Raw genomic sequence first — 19,982 nt, forward strand, 5'->3', positions numbered from 1 at the left:
CGAAATAAACATTTGAAATATATGAGTTTGTATGTAATGTATGAATATAATATACAAGTTTCACTTTTTAAATGGAATTACTGAAATCAATCTACTTTTTCATGATATTCTAATTTTATGACCAGCACCTGTATTTTGAGTTTTTTAAGGGTTAGTTGGCTGTGGTGGTCATCTTGAATGGAATTGACTCCAAAAGTTAATCAGTGGTAGATGGTCATTCGATGAAAAATTTCTGAAAGTTTTATTAAAATCGGGCATTGATGTTGCAAACAGACATATAAAAGCAAACATACAAAGACACAGGCAGAAATATTACTGCTCTACCTTCACTTTCAACAGAGGGCAATAAAAATGTGAGTCTCTCACTTTTATAACTCAGCTTTGTAAATTCTCTGTGATGAACCTTTTAGAAAATGTTCTTCAGTTTAAGCTCATGAATACAAATTATTACAACTGTTTGGTTTAAATAAAAGGGACAAAAAGCAGCTCATGGGACCTGGTTTAGGTTTAGAGGAGCAGCGCAGCTCACTGGGGAATATCCGAAGCAACATTCACGATGTCCGATTATGTAAATAATAAATCCAATTACGCACTCACAGCACCATGCTGGAGAAGTAAACTAGGCATATTACACACGGGGTCTCTGAGAAGTATAGGACCGGTGGGTTTATTTTTTGAAAAGGTGAAATTATTAGAATACTTTTTGATTTTAACCAGACATTTAAAATACACGTGTTAGTTACATCCATGTCTGTGTTTATTGCATCAGTGTCTTACATCTTTATTAATCCAGCTGGAGTGGTGGGAAAGATGGCACTTTTGAAATTATTCTCAACATTTTTAATGGAAAGTTTTAACAAACCAACATTTGCTAACAGACAAACAATCGGACGGACACTACTGAAAACACAATCTCCGTGGCTGAGGTAAATAAAACTAGAAAATTTCTAAAAGATTTGAACGGTGCAGCTCTTGCCTAAAGTTTCAGCATTACATCAGCTTCTTTATGTAAAGCAAATAGTAATTTTTGACTTTTTTTGTAACAATCCAAGCCGTCAATGATTATTAAAGTATGAGACAGTCGATGGGAGCTTGGAAGTCAGAAGGGAACCAGCATCCCCACAGGATGGTTACAGTACATGTTCTAAGTCCTGCCCTTTCCATGTACACAAACAGGATGTTGCCCTTGGGAAAAAAGACTTCAACTACTCAGAATTGTTATTTTTTCTTAGGTTGACTTTTGTTGATTGATGTTGTTCTGACCTCACAGATGTTTGTTCACATATTCATTTGTTTAATACATGTACTTGTAATTAGCTGTCATGCTTAAAAAAAAGGTCATGTAACACTATGATTGTGTGCAGGGGAGTAGGTGGCACCCAAAGCCCCACACAACCTAGAGCGCAAACTCTGGTTCCAAAAATACAACATGGCAGCGCCCATCACCCAGGGCAGCTGGTTAAGAATGATTAATATACAAATGATCTAAGCTGACAAAATGCTGCCATTCTGATGTATAAACTGTACAGCTGTGAGAAACTAGGGGAAAGAAGACAAATGCCTACAATTGGATGTAAAAATTGGATGGGAAGTGTAAAGTTTGTGGGAATAAAAGGATCTTTCAAAATTCAGGAAAGGTTTAGAGAGCTCAAAAGTTAGAACGTGGCATCACAATAAGCTGAGCATTTATAAAATTTAAATGCTGACTTATAAGATTTCAAAATGACAACACATTTATGTAAAGTCTAACTTTTTTTTTTGACCTGTTTAAACTTTGAATGAAATTTCCATTGTGTGGTATGTCTGAGCTACAGAGCTACAAAGGGGGGGTTAGGTTTTCTCACTTGTCTTGCCACATTCCTTTTGTTGTCTATGTGGAAATATTGTTACATTTATTGGCAAATTAAAAAACAGAATGATGATGAAAATAAAAGAATAACAACTAGATAGTAATAGGGGTGCATCAGTGCTTGCTCACTGGCATCCTTAATAGTTATTATCTGATGGGTAGAATAAATGAAATGCATCTGTATTAGTAACTGAGTTTTTTTTTTAATTTCAGGAATATAGAACAGATATTCATATTTTTATTTATTACTTTTTTATTGTTTTAATGTAAATACCACGTAGTTTCCTTGTTAAACTAAACGACATCAGACATTACCATAGGCTGTGGGAGACTGTCTATAATTGTGTTTTCTTTTCTTATATTTTATATCTATGATAAATCATTCATTGGGAAGTTTAACTATAAATGGCACCGATTAATTTTTAATGAGTGTAGTCATAACCTAAAATGGGGCAGCATGGCAGAGAAGCAGTTACAGCTGTCGCCCCACAGCAAAAAGGTTGCAGGTTGCCTCCTGGTCTTCCTGTGTGGAGTTTACATGTTCTCCCTGTGCACACGTGGGGTTTTCCTCTGGTTTCCTCCCACAGACCAAAAACATGTATGTTTGATTCACTGGTAACTCTTAATTGTCCCTACGTGTGAGTGGGGGTGTGACTGGTTGTTTGTGTCGTTTGTCTGTTTGTGTCCCTGTGACGGACTGGAGACCTGTCCAAGCTGTCGCACACACACACACACACACACACACACACACACATCGGGACACAGAAAAGAAAAAAAGAGGTAGATGGATATCTCAAAATTGTAAAGATTAGTTTTTACTTACACCTCAAAACAAAAATGAAAAGTATCAAATTACATTTACTCGCATTACTGTAATTGAGTATTAATTTTCTCTATTTTGTACTTTTTAAATAATTTACTTGAATATGTTTTATTTCAAGTACAGTACTTAGTTACCTTTAAAATCCCATCCATTACAGAGTAACAAAATGTGAATTTGAACAATTAAACAACCATGTTTTCATAGTTTAACTAGAAGCTCTCAGAGAAGAAACCAAGATAACAAATATTCTCTCAGTCTAGTCTAACTCACCTAGTTACCTCACCAGACTTTTTGTTTTTCCTCTTCCGCAGATATTTACGCTCCCAACTTCCCTCCCTTTTACAATAAAACCTTTAAAACCTACCTGTACTTCCAGTTTGGTCTTTTTGCCTCAGACACTTGAACTCTGTGTAAAAAAAAGACAATTAGTTAAATTAAGACAATTTGTTTGTTTCAAATCCTACAGCAGCAGGTATGACTATGATGATATATAAATGCTGCTTCAGTCTGATTTTTACCGCTGCCAAGGAGGTTCTGATTTTGGTCGTGCTGGTTGGTTTGTCTGTCTGTTAGCAAGGTTACTTAAAAACTAATGAACACATTTTTGATGACATTTTCAGGAAATGTTGGGCTCGTCACAACAAAGAAGTGATTGAATTTTGGTGGCGCTCTGGATCATGATCCAGATCCTACAATTTTTTAAATAACTTTATGGCCTTGGCTGAGGTTTGTGCTCTCTGAGTGCTTCTAGTTCTATTTGGCATCTCATTAAGAAAAGAATCAGTGCATCGGAGCTTCTTACTGACGGTTTTAGCTGAAACTGAGCTCAGTTAGTGGACTCACCAGAAAAACAGCAGACTCAGGTGTCTGCTCGTACATATGTGTTCACATAAATTACACAACATACATTTAATATAAGTTATCATTTTGGTTTACTTATATTTGATTTGCACATTTTACGTTTTTGTTCCATCATTTGTAAGTTGTTTGTTCACTTATTAGTGTACGCAAATATAAAATAAACATGTCTGAATAATGCAAATCCTCTGCCATTTATTTTCGTTTTTGGCAGCAAAGTGACTCCACTGAACTGGATCACTTTAGTAATTGATTCAGAGTAACCTGAGTCCATAAAGTGAACTGAATTTACGAGCTCTACTGAAAACTCAGACTTTCAGCTCATAGTAGCTAAACTCTTAACCTCCCTTTGTCGCCCACTGAGCAGGCATCAGAACCTCATGACACAAGAACGTCTTTTTAATAAAAGTCTGACACATATTTGTACCTTCCACTGTTTTAAAAGTCATGTTATATGTTCTTGTGTGTTTTTGAGCAAGATCCATCTCATTGTAGCCACAACAATGAACTGTGATCCAAATCATTTAACAGATTTTCTACCAACTGCTTTGTGGTTCAATATATTTTATTATTGAACAAGTTGAGCACTGAGGGATGATCTGCACTGAAATGACAATTTTTTTCTCTTTAAGTGAAAAAAAAATAGTCCTTATTTTTTAAGGAAAGATGCCGTCCTGCTGTAAGAAAGTAATTTTTACTCAAAGTAAAATCTTAACGACTTTAACTTGAGTAGATTTTTACAGAAGTAACTTTACTTGTACTTGAGTAAAACTTTACCAGATTAACTTTACCGGAGTGCATTTTTTTAGTACTTTTTACACCTCTGCCACAGATGTGTTTGACTTAAGCAGGTTTCCCCTTTATTTTTATTGAACCAGATTATTTGAAATTAAATTTTTAGTCTTAAGTATTTTGTTTTGCTTGTGTTTTCGTTTTTTTTTTTTGTTTTTTTTTTCTGGAAATATGCTCATGCCAGTCTTGCAGCCCTGATCTGTGCGATTTAGACACTTGCTGTTTATGTTGTACATGAAACGCCCTTTAAAACACCCAACTGCCTGTGTCCATGCTAATTAATGTTTACTAAACTTGAAAGCCAGTATAGGCTACACTGGCAACCATAATTACAAATGCGCCTTCAACAGCAATTTGTTCCTTGGGTGACTGTGTGAACATTAAAAGTCTGACTTAAGTGAAAGTACAAAGCGACCAAACACATGTATTCAGACTATTTCGAGCCCATTTTGATCCCTGAAGACATCCTATCAGTGACAAGTCCCTGATCGCAGAAGAAACTGCACAACACAGTCAAACCAGCAATTAGTGCAAATTAACAAACATTTTCAGAAATGTCTTTGCTTAGAAAATGGCTGCTTTGTAGTTCAAAAAAAAGGGGAAAAAAAGGAAAAAAATTCCCACTTTGGCCTTAGAGTGGGAGTGTTTCCAGCAAATGCTTAAATCCTAAAATAAGTACTGCAATCTTCTGGCACAGACACACTGTAATGCTTAAAAAACAATTTAGCAACTGTCATCGCTGTAATTACAGTAACTAATTACCATCCTCAGCAAACAAATAGCTTAACATAATACGCAGGCCCAATCAATTTTGAAGAAATGCAAAATCTGAAAGCAAAAAAGGGGGACATTTTGGCAAACCTGAAAGAATTACAGGGAAATAATACACTTTGTTTTATCCCCACATAATTCCCAGGGAATATCATATCATAAATATTTGCATTCAGTTCTTATCAGGACATTTGCATTTGCCTCTTATCAGCCGGCAAGCCAGGCACTGGCAGATAGGGAGAGCTGCCTCCACGCCATACACACATTTCTAATGAGTCACGTCGCAGGCTGATATCATATTTTGGCTAGAACTTTATCACCAAAACGAGGAGGTCATTTTCTCCTGGAGTTGGCTCATCTTGGAACTGTCTTTGAGTTTTTTTTTTCTCTTCCCCCCCCCCACCCCTCTGATGTGATTCAACTGAGATTCATTTTTTAAAGCCCACAAAAAGGATTATTTCCTCTCCTCCCCCAGCCGAAAACAGCCCCGTATCAGTGGCACGTATGCTTGCAGTGATTATCATTCTGTCATAAAATATTTCCGTTTTATCAGAGTATTATTTTATTTGCCACAGCATCCCTTGGAACAGAGACTCTGGGGAAAGGGGAGGAGAAGAAGAAGAAGAAGAAGAAGAAAGAAAGAAAGGAACTCATCTGCATGAACAGCAGTGGATGACAGGCAGGAGGCTCGGTACCACCGCCTCGTTTTTAGGTAGACGCGTGCAACAGTTTCCATGGGGAAAAATTAAAGTAATTGTTTGATAACATTTTCAAAACGGTTGTCCACAATAACAATTTCATGGTGCATTGCAGAGTATAATTATAAACCAGCTTTTTTTCTCTCTCTTGGACAGCTGAGGAACACTGGAGGTCAAGTAAAGTATACTAGTCAAATTCTGCTCTCATTAGCGCAATCGTTTCTCTCTGCTAATTATTTCCTCCCTCTCTCACCCTGTCTGTCTCCCCCTCCCTGGATTATCCGGAGCCACACACACAGCATTTAGGCTATATGGTGATTTAATACCTTTTTTTTTTTTTTTTTTTTTACTGAAAAGTGTTGTTCTTGCAAACATGTTCTGCATTAATTACAGCTTGATGCGACAAAATGTTAAACATGCTTTTGATGTAATGCAATCACGCACTTGCATTTATGCGTGCATTCTGCATTTTGGTGTAATTGGGCAGTTGACATGTTTCTTTTCAGGTGTACGGTCTTGTATGCAGTTAAAAGGAAAAAGATGCATTTCCCTGCCAACAGTGACGGGCGGCAGGGGGTGACGAACCAGGCGAGGAATAATTGCAAATATTTAAAGACAGTTGAATCAACAAAATGTGCCGTAAGGGATGGATGTGATGCATAATTGAGTGGAACGCGAAATAATGCATGTGTAAATTTCAACCTAAAATGTACAAAAATAAAAAAAACACAGACTTGAGACAAACAATAGAAACAATGGTGAAATTTTTGAAAATGACAATAAGAGTGTAAGTACCCTTCATCTTTTCCTCCTTTCTGAGAGGACATAAGCTGCAAGGAAATGGAGGAAATATGTTCTCTGCAGCTCTCCCCTCTGGAGGTGGGTCTCTTAGCCTTTTCCTGCTTCTTCACATGGCTCAGTGCCGTCTGCGGCTTGCAGAAGGGCAGCTGGATCACCTTAAGGATTCTCCTTAAATCTTATCTCAGCCTTTGTTTAAACAGTGGAGGGAAGACATTCCACAAGGCCCAGCTCTGAAGGTCTATCAAAAAAACATTCATGCAGCAACTGCTCTTCTCTTGGCAGCAGCAGCTCAGGATATTCAAAGCCTTGATGGCAAGCTGAGCATGAGTTCAGCATGAGTTTACAGCAGAAAGACGCAGTTTCTGACTATGTTTTGAGTCAAACCGTACTGCTCTGAACGCGTCATTAGGATATTGGTTGAAAAGGGGAAAACTGTGATGGTAAAAATTCAACTCACAGATATGCATCTGAATATTTTCTGGATGTTATATTGGTACAAAGTATGCAAACTTGGTTTAATAGGGGTCAACTGGAAGCACAGAGCCTTAGGGGTATGCTATGGCGTGAGAATTCCCAATAATGATGCGCTCAAAGTCAGAGTTTTCAGTATAGGTCATCCTAGTTCTGCTTGGGGTCACAAGTTCCAAACCGGACAGCAAGTCAATCTAGACACAGGCGACATGTTATAGTATACTACAGTGCATCGGTGCAATCAATAATTATATCAGGGGTCTCAAACTCCAAGCCTCAAGGGACACTGTCCTGAAAGTTTTAGTTGTTTCCTGCTCCAACACACCTGATTCAAATGGTTTAATTACCTCCTCACCAAATCATCAAGTTCTCCAGAAGCATGTCTACAAGTCATTCATTTAAAGCAGGCGTTCTGAAGGAAGAACACATCTAAAACATGCAGGAGTGGACCCCGAAGTGTCTTTCTTGTATTTTTTGCATAAGTAGCATGAAATAAATTATAAAACTAAACATGAACAACTATAAAACAACAATTTTGTTGAAATACATGCTGCCCCAGTACATGTTTTGCTAAACCTTGACAATAAAATTTTACAGTAGATGACTTAATATTCATATCTACTGTATATTTTCGCATTTTGGCAAAATCCCCCAGGCCCCATTATCCAATTTTATAAACAAGTTTAAATGCATACGTGTGCAGTGTATAAATCTGACTACATGTAAAATATTGGTAAACATCATTGTGTTTACATTATTTCATGTACAGTCATTGGAAAGGACATGAAAAGATGTTCAGCTGAGGTTAATGTCGCTAAAAATGACAACAAAAAAAACATCAACTAAAAGCAGTCTCAGAATAAACTGCATCTCTAAGGTCTTTTGTGTGTTTTATATTTTCTCCCATGTGACAACCATTTGAGCTGTGTGTTTGTAATGACCCTCAAGTGATCCATGTTACAGCTCATAAAGTTTGATGGTGCAAACATAACGAACCATTTCCCCTTTAAAAAAAATTAAGTGTCAGAGTGAGTCTCGGTGAGAAGCACTTAAACACTCTTTTGTGTTTGGTTCACGTTGGAACAAGTCGTGTAGGATGATCTTGGAAGATTTTTGTTTGGTTGGGATTTATTTAGTTCTTGATGTCTGCGGGTTTTATCGTGCAACAGTTCTTTCATTTGTTTAATTAGCTTTTACCTGTGAACTAAACTTAAAATAAATTTTAAAAAAACTTAAATTTCTGACATTTCTTTTAAAAAAAACCCATAAATTTACCATGTTTTTCACGTAGGATTCCATGTGCAGCGGAACCTCCTGAACGTTTTCAGTGGTAGCCAGATGGGGCCACTGATAGTCATGAAAACAAAAACATAGAACAGAATTTCAGGGGTTTCATGTTGTTGTTCCATCCATCCATCCATATTCTTCCACTTATCCGAGGTCGGGTCGCGGGGGCAGCAGCCAAAGCAGGGAGACCCAGACTTCCCTCTCCCCAGCCACTTGGGCCAGCCCCTCCGGGGGAATCCCAAGGCGTTCCCAGGCCAGCCGAGAAACACAGTCCCTCCAGCGTGTCCTGGGTCTTCCTCTGGGCCTCCTCCCGGAGGGACGTGCCCAGAACACCTCACCAGGGAGGCATCGAGGAGGCATCCTCACCAGATGCCCGAGCCACCTCAACTGGCTCCTCTCGACGTGGAGGAGCAGCGGCTCTACTCTGAGTCCCTCCCGGATGACCGAGCTTCTCACCCTATCTCTAAGGGAGAGCCCAGACACCCTGCGGAGGAAACTCATTTCAGCCGCTTGTATTCGCGATCTCGTTCTTTCGGTCACTACCCAAAGCTCGTGACCATAGATGAGGGTAGGACCGTAGATCGACCGGTAAATCGAGAGCTTTGCCTTTTGACTCAGCTCTCTCTTCACCACGACAGATCTGTACAGCGCCCGCTTCACATGGCTTCACGTGGAGGAGTTTAAGTATCTCGGGGTCTTGTTCACGAATGTTGTTGTTATATTTGTAAAATACGACAATACGGGAGTAGGTCTACTTTAGTTTCTTATTTTACAGCTGATATTACTTTCTGAGAACAGCACAGTCACAAGTCAAATTACTGAAGCTTATCCTCTCTTGAATTTATATTTAAGAGGGTAAGAGGGAGTAAACCTGCTCGCTGGCACGTTTACTGAATGAAGCTTTAGTTTCTATCGATTCACCCCCACCTGATGCAGCTGCCCGACATGAGTTGGTTATTTTTATCAGTCTGACTGATACTGAGTAGAATGACTTCATAAAACTTGAAATTTGTTTCCAAGTTTTGTTTTGTTTTGTTTGAACTCTTTCGCTTTTCATCCGATTCACTCATTTTATCTCAGTAACATTTTCCGGCCGCACAGATCCAATATAACACCTCACATCAGAACAAATACAGAGAGAATTTGCAGAAATTTATTTGCTGAATCAAACATCTCTGCTATCACTGCAAAATAAATAGTTCACGTTTATTTGTGTTTTTTTTTTTTTCCTTCAAGCCGTCAAATGCATCAGTTTGAGTTTGAGATTAAAATATTTTTCCAACAATGAAACGTTCAGTCACCTTAATTGAAGCTGCAGTCACAGAAATTCTGGGTCCACATTCCTGATTTTGGAGTCCAAATACAGAATTTCCATCTACATTTGTTTGTTTTATAGTCTTAGATAGACTATTAAAAAGACATTATGAGTAACTTCAATGGTGATAATAACTGAGAAATTAATTAAATTCATCAGGGTTTTTCTGCTGTTGCCATGGTGAATCCAGGTATCATGTGCACCACATGTGTCAAACTCATTTTATCTGGCCCGCATTAACATTTAAATTCTATTAGATGTGGCCCTTCAGTTTGTGGCAAATAGAGTCTCTACTGTTTCTTATTTTGCTTAAAAAAATGAAGTTTAAATTCTCAGTAATCTTTGATGTTTGACATGAAAAAGGCAGCAGAGAACATCAAAATGGGACATCAAACTATTGCTGATGAACTTGCAGCCAAGAAACGATGTCAGATATCTGACTTGTGTTAATGTGCATCTTTAACTCAAGTGTCTGCTTCAGTGTATATTATCGTTTTTAGTAGATAATGTTAGTCGCTGTATGATTGGATTCTTGTTGATGGGTTTTTAGCTGTTTTAATGGGGAATGCTAATGATGTCTTTAAGTTCTATTTTTCTTTGTTCATTAAAGTATGTTTGTTCTTTATTCTATATAATATGCAACTATGAAAAGGTATTTCTATATGAGTGATTTGACAAATTACATCTTAAACCAAAGTTAATTTACGTATTCTTTTTAATAAATATTGATCGAGATTGGCCCTTGGATTGGATTTTGGCCTCCTTGTGTCACTGAGTTTGACCCCCCCTCCCCGATGTAAACGCTCTTACCTCAAGGTTACGATGCTCAGAGTTATTTACCTTCAATGTAATCAGCCTTTCTGGGACCAAAAACCTAGAGTTTTACCAGTTAGGGCAGGGGTGGCCAATCCTGGTCCTCGAGGGCCACTATCCTGCATGTTTTCCTTGTTTCCCTGCTCCAACACACCTGATTCAGAGGTTAAATGACCTCTTCGTGTTCTGCAGAAGCCTGTTAATCACCCATTGATTCAAATCAGGTGTGTTAGGGTAAGTTAACAGAGAGTTTATGGATAAACTCCTTTGTAGAACACCCCTCAGAACTGTTTTTAGATGGTATTTTACTGTCCAATCAAGTATCTTAAAACATTTTTGCAGCTGTGGCGTTATCTTTCAGAATACTCGTTGAGTAGCCTTGTGTTTGCGGGGTATGGCAACCCTGTCCGTGTCCAAATCACGAAGAGTTTCAGGGCAGTCTTTGTGTTCGGGCTCAGATTTGCCAGCCGTCAGGCCCCTGTAGGGACTGGGATCTAAAGGATTTGAGTTTAGCTGATAAATAAGCTTGTTGAGGAGACTGTACAGTAAAACGGTTGATCCCAATAAATGGACAGGAAGTTAAGATGACAAGTTTGCAACAGAACGGAGAATTTATGTGGCTGTTTTATCTGCGTTACTTACCGTATGCTTGACACCCTGATAAGGTCCGCATCATAAATTATGCCTTACCACGGCTGTTCCGTTGATGTGCTGTATGAAACACCAGGGCTTAGGTCAAACTTAGCAAATTTATGACTTTTCTTAAACACTCCTGTCCCACATTTCACACGCTGAAAACAAGTGTTCACAGGTCAGTTACAAATAGAATAAATGCAACTTTGTAGGGTGAAATGCCTCTGTAATCAAAGTCGTACTGAAGTGAAAGTATCCAGTAAATTCACATTACATACAGTATATCACCAGCCAACAAAAGACAAAATAAAAACGTTTTTGCCTGTGTCTGTGAGTTTGTCTGTTGTATTACCAACATGACACATTTTTGTGAAACCCTCAAAAAGTAATCATCAAAGGTAAATCTACAACTGAGTGCCTTTTGGGAATAAAAACAACTCACAGCTAATCGACCTCAGCAAACACAACAATGACTATAATCATAACTAAAACTGGGCATGGTCATAGCTGAGGCTCATCCCTAACACATCCTTTGAGCACTAACTGTTTGCACAAGACCTTTGTTTAAAACTTTGCATTAACTATTGAAGTTAACCCTGTTTTAAGTCAATAACTGGACAAATAATTAAAAAAAACGACTCTCAGAAAGTTATCATTGGATCTACATCTACAACTGATTATACCACAGCTATTCAAACCTATCCAGAACAAAAGTAGCTTGAATTTAGTAAATTTCACAAATAGTGAGCTACAATTTGTTACAACAGCTCCTTGGAGTGCTAACAGATCACGTAAGATCTTGCAACATTGCTCAAGACCTTTTATCTCATTGTTTTCAAGAATTCACCAGAACAATAAAATTAACTTAGTTTAAAATTCTGGCATAAAAGGTGGGGGGCAATATGCATTTCTTCAAACAATACTATATGCCAGGAGTAGGCAGTCCTGGTCTTGACTGCCACTATCCTGCATGTTTTCCTTGTTTCTCTGCTCCAACACACCTGATTCAGTGGGTAAATCACCTCTTCATGTTCTGCAGAAGCCTGTTAATCACCCATTGATTCAAATCAGGTGTGTTGGAGCAGAGAAACAAGTAAAACATGCAGGATAGTGGTCATCGAGGACGAGGGTTGCCTGCTATATGCCTTTAATTTTATATTAGTCTGATATATGTTGATATTTACTAGGAATATGTGGGGTATGTTCACGTTTGTTAGAATTATACTTTTTTTTCCTTACTGAAAAAGAAACTTGTGCATTCGCCTGTTTAAATTTGCTCTGTTTCAAAGAGCCTCGTGTTGTTGTACAATGAAGTTTTTCTTCTCTTTCTCCAAATTCATTAAAAAAATGCCTGAACTTTAGTATTAGTTTTGGTTAGGACATGTTTAATTCTGTCATTTCCGTGACAAACATTTAGAAAGCCTTCTCTCTCAGCTCTCGGCCCTCACCGCTCCACGTTTCCCTCTGCTCGTGTTTTCGGGAAGACATGCGAGGTGGACAAACTGAAACCCTTTGGTAATGCAAGGCCACCCTCCACTATGACAGAGCCATCAATGCTCTTTGTAACCCTTTTACTCAGATCTCACCCACACACACACACGCAGAGGGAAAATTGACTGGTTGGCGCAGAGGAAATAGCATATGATGGAAGACGAGGACGCTGGTGGGGTGGAGTCGGGCTGATTAAGTGATTGGACCCGTTCTGGTACTGAAATGCTTTCTTCAATCCCGCAGATAACATCATCCTTGGGCTTTATCTTTGTTCTTGAACTTATTCTAAACATTCCCCTCTGCTCTTTCTTCATTACATACTGTCTGCTCCTTTTGGCTTCCAGTTTCATTACTGGCGATTTATCTCCGACATTCTTCCTTTCTGTCACTCTGTTTATTGTGAGGCAGGGATTCTGAAGATTAGCCGTTGCTGCACACTCCTTAAAACTACTGTGTAATGAAGACTTGAAGCAACAAACCGGTTTTGGCCTGTGTGCTGTGCAGGGAAGGGACCAACTATTTATTTATAGTGGAAGTAAATTAATTAGGCTATCTAAAAAAAAAAAGGAAAAGATAGCAGGAACAGTCTGTGCATTTAATTTGAAATGAAATATCTGCAATGTATTTCTTCATCCTTTAATTCCACAGTAAATACTCCGACTGCTCCATGGTGTTACCGTTGGCGACAAACTGTTTTCATATTGGTTGCAGAAGTATGAAAGGGTGGGAGATATTGATTTGTTTGATGGAGGAAAGTGGGAGTTGCATCAACTGGATTTGTCCTATCAGAACTAGGCCGGGCTGTGTGGCTGGATTTAGCTGAAACCTGATTCTTACAGCAAAGCCGTCAATGTCTCATGTTATTTATTTGGTGTCCACATAAAGCATGCTGTTAGAAGTTCTTTGACAAAGGCCTTTTTAGAGGGAATTTTAAGGCAATGAGGAAAGCAAGTTAAGTGTGCTGCTCTCAGAGTTTTGCTTTGGTCTATTTCAAAGTTTAGTTGCTGCACAAATGTTTAATTATTATTATTATTGTTAATATGACTTTGCTGTTTGTTTGGTGGGCCTCCATACAAAGCTCAGCTAACTTAGAAGAAGTTATGTTTACAAAAATTTGATGAAAATCATTAGCACTGATAAAATGTTGTAGTCCATATTATCAGATTTAACAGATTTGTCAAACAATGAGCAGTCAGGCAACAGACAGACACTTAGGCGGTTTAACAAAAGGTAAGTGACTTTATTTACAGGGTGGTGAGCATTTCCAGACTGAGGCAGGTGAGTGATCAGGTTGGAGGCAGACAGGCAGCAGCACAGAAACGGGTCAGGTGAGTGGCTCTCTTTTTGGTTTTCCAGGCTGGCAGGAGAAGATCGTCCAAGAGAACTCGAGGTGGTTCAAAGAGTAAGTGATGCTTCAGCGAGGACCTGATCTTCAGGGAAGCCTTATAAAGCCAGGGAGCTGATTATCAGGAACCAGCTGCAGCTGCGGGTGATAGACTGTCAGCCAGTCAGGGAAAACAGGAGCAAACAGGTAACAAAAGCACAAAATGCCTCACATATGAGGTAGAAAACAATGTGCGGTAAATCAAATAGTGAACTTTACTATTGATTAATATCAAATAAAAATAAACTTTCAAATAATTTGTCAAGCTGCATAAAATAAAAAAGGGAAACAATGATTTTTTTTTTCTTTCAAATGTTATATTTTCAAAACGGTACAAATATTAAAAAACAGTTTTCCTTGAAGGAATGCATAACACTTGCCACCTTGCGTGCCAAAACATTTAACAGATATTGTGCTCAGAGTATGTGCTGAAGATGACCGTCAGCTACTAACATACACAATTATAGCTCAGTATCTGTAAAACTGACTGAGTTATAGGCTCTTTGTGTCGGCTAAGACTGATTATATGCGGCAGCCATTTTGAATTGGTTTTACGTTAAAAGGTAGTTTGTTGTTGAGATGCTTCCATTGATTACTTTCATTTAAGTCTGTCCAGTGGTGCATGAGATATTTTGCTAACAGACAGACAAGCTTGCCTCCTGTAGATAATGCCAGTTTTATGATCAGTTAGTGCTCAAAGCATGTGTTAGGGATCAGTCTCAGTTACTGCCACACCTAATATTAGTTGAACATCTGTTTTAGCCACAGACTCGTACACAAACAATTACATGGTTGCCTACCTTTTATGGTAAAAGGCAATAAAAAAAATGTGTAATGTAGGAAATTTTAAAATTGTCCCACTTTAAATTAGAATTTAGTCCAAAATTCTGACCATGATTTTAAGGGTTTCTCCACGTGATTGTAAGAGATGTTGCAGAAACACCTTAGAGTACCTAGTGCTCGGTAGGGTTTCTCCACCGTTACCTTTAAAAGCAGTAACTGTAAAGTTACAGTGATGATGTTAGGATGTAAATGGAACATTACAATCACGATGTTGTAGGGGATTTCTGTTTGAAAGATAATGTGGTGGAGTCTGTAAGTGAAATTACTGCTCTATGATGCAAACTTACAAGTATTTATTGTTAGTGCAAACCTTTAGTTGTTGTTAGTTATTGTATTTCACAATAATTGTTAGCCTTTATTTAACAATAAAAGAACACATTACATATGACATTACTGTAATGTGATTATGTCAAATTTATTTGTATAGTACATTTCAAACAACAGCAGTTGACCAAAGAGCTTCACAATTTACACCAACCATCAAACATAAAACAAAGATTAAAACAATAAAACCAAAAATAAGACAGAAATATTAACAGCGAACAGTGAAATTCTAAAGGCAGGTGATAATGATTTTCCATTTGTCTGCGTGTACATTTGTGTGTCTGTTCCCAAAATATCTTATGAATCAGTGAACTGATTTTAATAATTACTGATTAACATTTAGATTAAATCCAATTAAAGATGGCCACCACAGCTTCAGCTACTCAACCTGAGTGAACATCCACTCTGAGCACCAAACCCTTGTTTAAAACCTTGCTATTGACCATGAACCACCCAACAGATTTTAACGAGCCTCTCAGACAGCAATCATTGGGCGTACAAATACAACTGAATAAATTTTGGGGTCAACCCGATTCGAGATGGCTGCCAAAGCCAAATGACATCAGCAAAAATAGCTGTCTCTGTCAGATTTACAGGAGCTGACCTAAAATTCACGACACATTCTTTGTGTGCTAATACACTGCGTGACATCGCAAGAGATTACGCATAACCTTATTGTCAGGATTTTGACCAAAGTGACTAAATTATCATTTTTCAAACAAATGAACTAAGTCCAAAACTCTGGCATGAAAGAATACTAGGCCTTTAATTTGTAACGTGTTGATTTAATGTTAAATGATGGCTGGCGTTTTTTTTGGTGTGTGTAAATAAAAACAACAAAAACTTCAGGTTCAAAGCAAAATGTTGTCTTGCACGTTTAATCTTGCCTGTCGCTAAGACAGCTGGAATTTGTAGTTTTATTGTCATTTCATCACAATTTGATACCACCGCTGTTTACAGAAAAGAAAAAGAAATAAAAATCAGGCTGCCTTCGAGCCAGCTTTGAGAAAGTGATCAGGTGCCGTTTTCATCTAACATCATATCAACCCTTGTCTGCACCACAAAGATGTAATTGCATTACTCAACAAGCAGGTTCAGAGATGGGGTTGAAGAAATTAACATTTTTTTTTTAATAGTGCAGATTTCCCTGGTTGTTTTAATAACCCATCTCAAACCTGCGATCTAATCTGCAGGAACAGTGGAAGTAATTAAAGTTGAAATTAATTACCGTCTGTGCCTGATATTCTAATAATGGCTTTGAGTTTTGTAACAGGAAGTTGATATTTTGTCACTCGTGTTTTATCTCTCGTGGCCGTGCGTGAGTCTCTGCTCTTACAGATTATTAATATAGCCAGGAAGGGAGCAGGAAATGGCAGATAAAGGCGGAGAGACTTTTCTTTTTTTGCTCTCCCCCTGACCACGTTGGCCCCGCTTGACAGCTCACCCCCCCACCCCCCACCTCCCTCCAATTCTTTTAACAGTCACTTTATCGTGACAGCATTTAGAGGAGATACGGTAAGACTGAGCAGGCCTTATAACTGCTTTTGATAGAAATTAGACAATTGTTCATTAGTGGTTAAGATAATGTACTCCTCTTCCGCCCCCTCCTTTCCCACCCACCCCCAGCCCTGTTTTCCCATTGGGATCTCATTTAAGAGCCGCAGCGTTCAGCAGTGCATACTGCAGGGGTTACGGGTGTGAGGCGCACAGGACCCGCCGCAGACAGTGCAGCGGGAAATGTCAAGTTAAGTGAAGGAAACTGTTCGGCCTGCACACTCTAGTGAGCAGGGTATGTACCTCCCTGCGTGCATGAGGAAGGGGGCATGTGAGTGTGTGCTCCCTCTGCCTGAGTCTGTCACTCTTACAGTGGCTATCATGTTTTTAATGGAAAAATGGTCAACTAAAATCAAATATTAAGCTTTGATAACCGTGGTGGAGAGGCAGCGCCCTCTGAAGTGGAAAAACCTTTCAGCTTTCTTTATACTGTATCGCTTTTCACCAACTCAGGAGCTTCAAGTTTCCTCCTGAGTCCTGTTTGCTCCAATTCACAGAAAGATAATTCACTGTTTGGATACTTACTCCCTTAGATCTCATCAATTTGTGCCATTCACTGCATCCCAGCGGCTGATTTAATGTTCTGTCTAAAGTGAAACTTGTTATTAATTTAACCATTCTCAAAACAGTGCAATAAGAATGAAAACTTTCAACCCTGGAATAGTCTTGTGGGGGGTTTCAACCTTTTTTTGCTTCTGTGACAAATTGTTAAAAATAAGTATTTTTATGTTAAAAATCTAAACCTGTTTTTTTTTTTTTACTTAAAAATAACTCATCACTACCAGCAACAAAACAAATCCATGCAGTTTTTAGTTGTTTTAAATTATTCTATTTTACTGAATTCTATTAAAGCCACAGTGTGATTAAAAAATAGTGTGATCATAATCTGAATCAGCACCAAAATTTAATCCATTGTTTTTTGTGATAACGCCAACATTTCCTGAACATTTCATCCAAATCTGTTCATCAGTTTTTACCTGATCTTTCTAACAGAAACAAACCAAAGGACACAACAAAAACAGAACATTCTTGGTGGAGGAAACAAAAGGGTCACATGTAGGAGCAAAGAGAAATTTTTAACAAAGAGGCTACCTGTGACCTTGACCTTTGAACCCATGGACCTTGAAATCAACAGTGATCACCCTTGACCTTAGAGGTGTCCAACTGTGCATGTGAATTTTCCTCCGTTACATGGTTGCATAGTTAGAACACTAGGTCATTTGTGACTTTGACCTTTGACCCCACCACCTTGAAATCAATAGTGATCACCCAGCTGTGCAGTTTAACATTCCTGTTATACAGCTGCAGAGTTAGAGCACGTGCTGATCTGTGACCTTGACCTTTGACCTTGAACTTTGACTGAATTACCACCAAAAGTTGATGGGTTTTGAGGTAATCTCGTGCACAGACAGACAAACAGAAGCTTCTGAAAACATACTCTTCTTAGAGGAGGTAATAAGTCAACACCTGCAACAACAGCACTTTATTTTTCACTAAGGATAATGTCTCGTTTGTTCATAATGAGGGTGAAGAACTTAAAACTTATACTGGAAGCAACCCACAGGAAAGCTGGTCCTGTTCTGGCTACAATTTCTGGGTTTTTGTCAGTTCTCTGGATTTCTTCAGTGGTCAATGATAACCATCAACCACTGTGGTGCTTCTCTGTCTGACCTCGCTTCAGACACAACAGAGTAAAAAACTTTGAGCGATATGACTTTATTTAAGAGCGCAAAATATCCAAGTGTACCTGTGGACCATCGAGTGGCATCAAGATCCTAAATCTACCAGTCATCACTTACTGGAAGGTTTACTTACAAAAATATGTTTATTACTCTCAACATGTAGACGCCTCAGCACTGAAAGCACTGACCTAAAAATGTCAGTATCTGGAGCTGAAATCCTCAGTTCTGTTTGTGAATAGTACTCCTCTGAAAGCAGACACTGATCACATAACCGTAATCAGAAGATTTTAGTTCCATAAATGGCAGAAAGCTCTTTGTTTTGAGCAGAGCTGACATCAGTTATGTGCTTTGTCCAATGACGATATTTTCACTTGGAACAGGATACCAGTGAGGTGCTGATAATATTGTGCATCACTGATAAAAAGTCATTTGTTCAGTGCTTTTTTTACTCCCAGTGTGTTGTCCAGATTTAATAACACTTAACAGAAAACAATCATTAAGTAAAATGTGACTACCATGTGGTTAATTGACCCGTGGTCACATTGAAAAGAGCTAAAGGATAACGCAGCTAAACTTCCTTGCCAAGACTGAAGTTGTGTGACAAACACCCTCTTTCCCTGTGTCTCTTGGATCAGCCATAAGACGATTTCAATGACATGCAGAAGATCAACTGTTGGGAGAGTGAGGACTGCAAGACAGGGGCTTAGAATCACGTCCGGATCAGAATGAGATGAACATACAATCAGAGGCAGAGCCACACGGGCTTATCTGCCCTTTCACGATGGCTGTCATCATCTGAGAGTTCGCTCAGCTTCTCCTCTGCCAAGATGAGAAGGCTTTCTGGCAAAAAAAAAAAAAAGAAAAGGAGGAAAGTTTCTCTTTTTCGCTCCGGGAGAAAGTTCTGGAGGAAAACTTGCAGTGCCCCACAAAAGAACACATGAAAGTCATCAAGAAGAGGGCGAAGCAAAAATGAGAAGTCAGGAGACGTCAACCTGGGTGAAAGAAACAGAATCAAATACACGGAGGGTGAGATATCAAGCTGCAGGGCATCCAGAAGAAGATTAAATAATACATGGATGTGTGAAGGCATGGCTTTAGAACACACAGGCTTTGAAATAAAGTTAGCTTCCAATTACAAGCTGCTCCTCTCTTTTCCTCTCCTACAATTTGATCTGAATTACTGATATTCTTGAACAGAGATGTGCTTTCTGTGCCAAATCCCCCACTGTGATATGTGATGCATACATACAGTATGTAGCGTAATGTAAACTTGCCATATCCGTCCAAAAACAGAGCTCCATCCCCGGAGTGTTATTTTGATGTGAGCTACTGATGGACTGTCGGCGCACTCGGCATATGTTGCGTACACTTCATACAAAACCCCGTTTGGCATCCGTGTTTGTGGGGCTGTGTGGGAGATCCGTGACATAAAATGGCTCCATTTCAGCGAAACATCACTGAACATATCCCATACAAGGCTGTGGCCAGTGTTTATAGCTTACCCCCTGTGAGGTGCTGGCATCCAGTAGCGGCTCCGTATCTGAGGCAGCATTGTGGCTGGTGAAGTCTTTTCCCCAACGCGAGCCCCGCAAC

The sequence above is a fragment of the Kryptolebias marmoratus genome, linkage group LG16, assembly GCF_001649575.2.
Source record: "Kryptolebias marmoratus isolate JLee-2015 linkage group LG16, ASM164957v2, whole genome shotgun sequence".
NCBI lineage: Eukaryota > Metazoa > Chordata > Actinopteri > Cyprinodontiformes > Rivulidae > Kryptolebias > Kryptolebias marmoratus.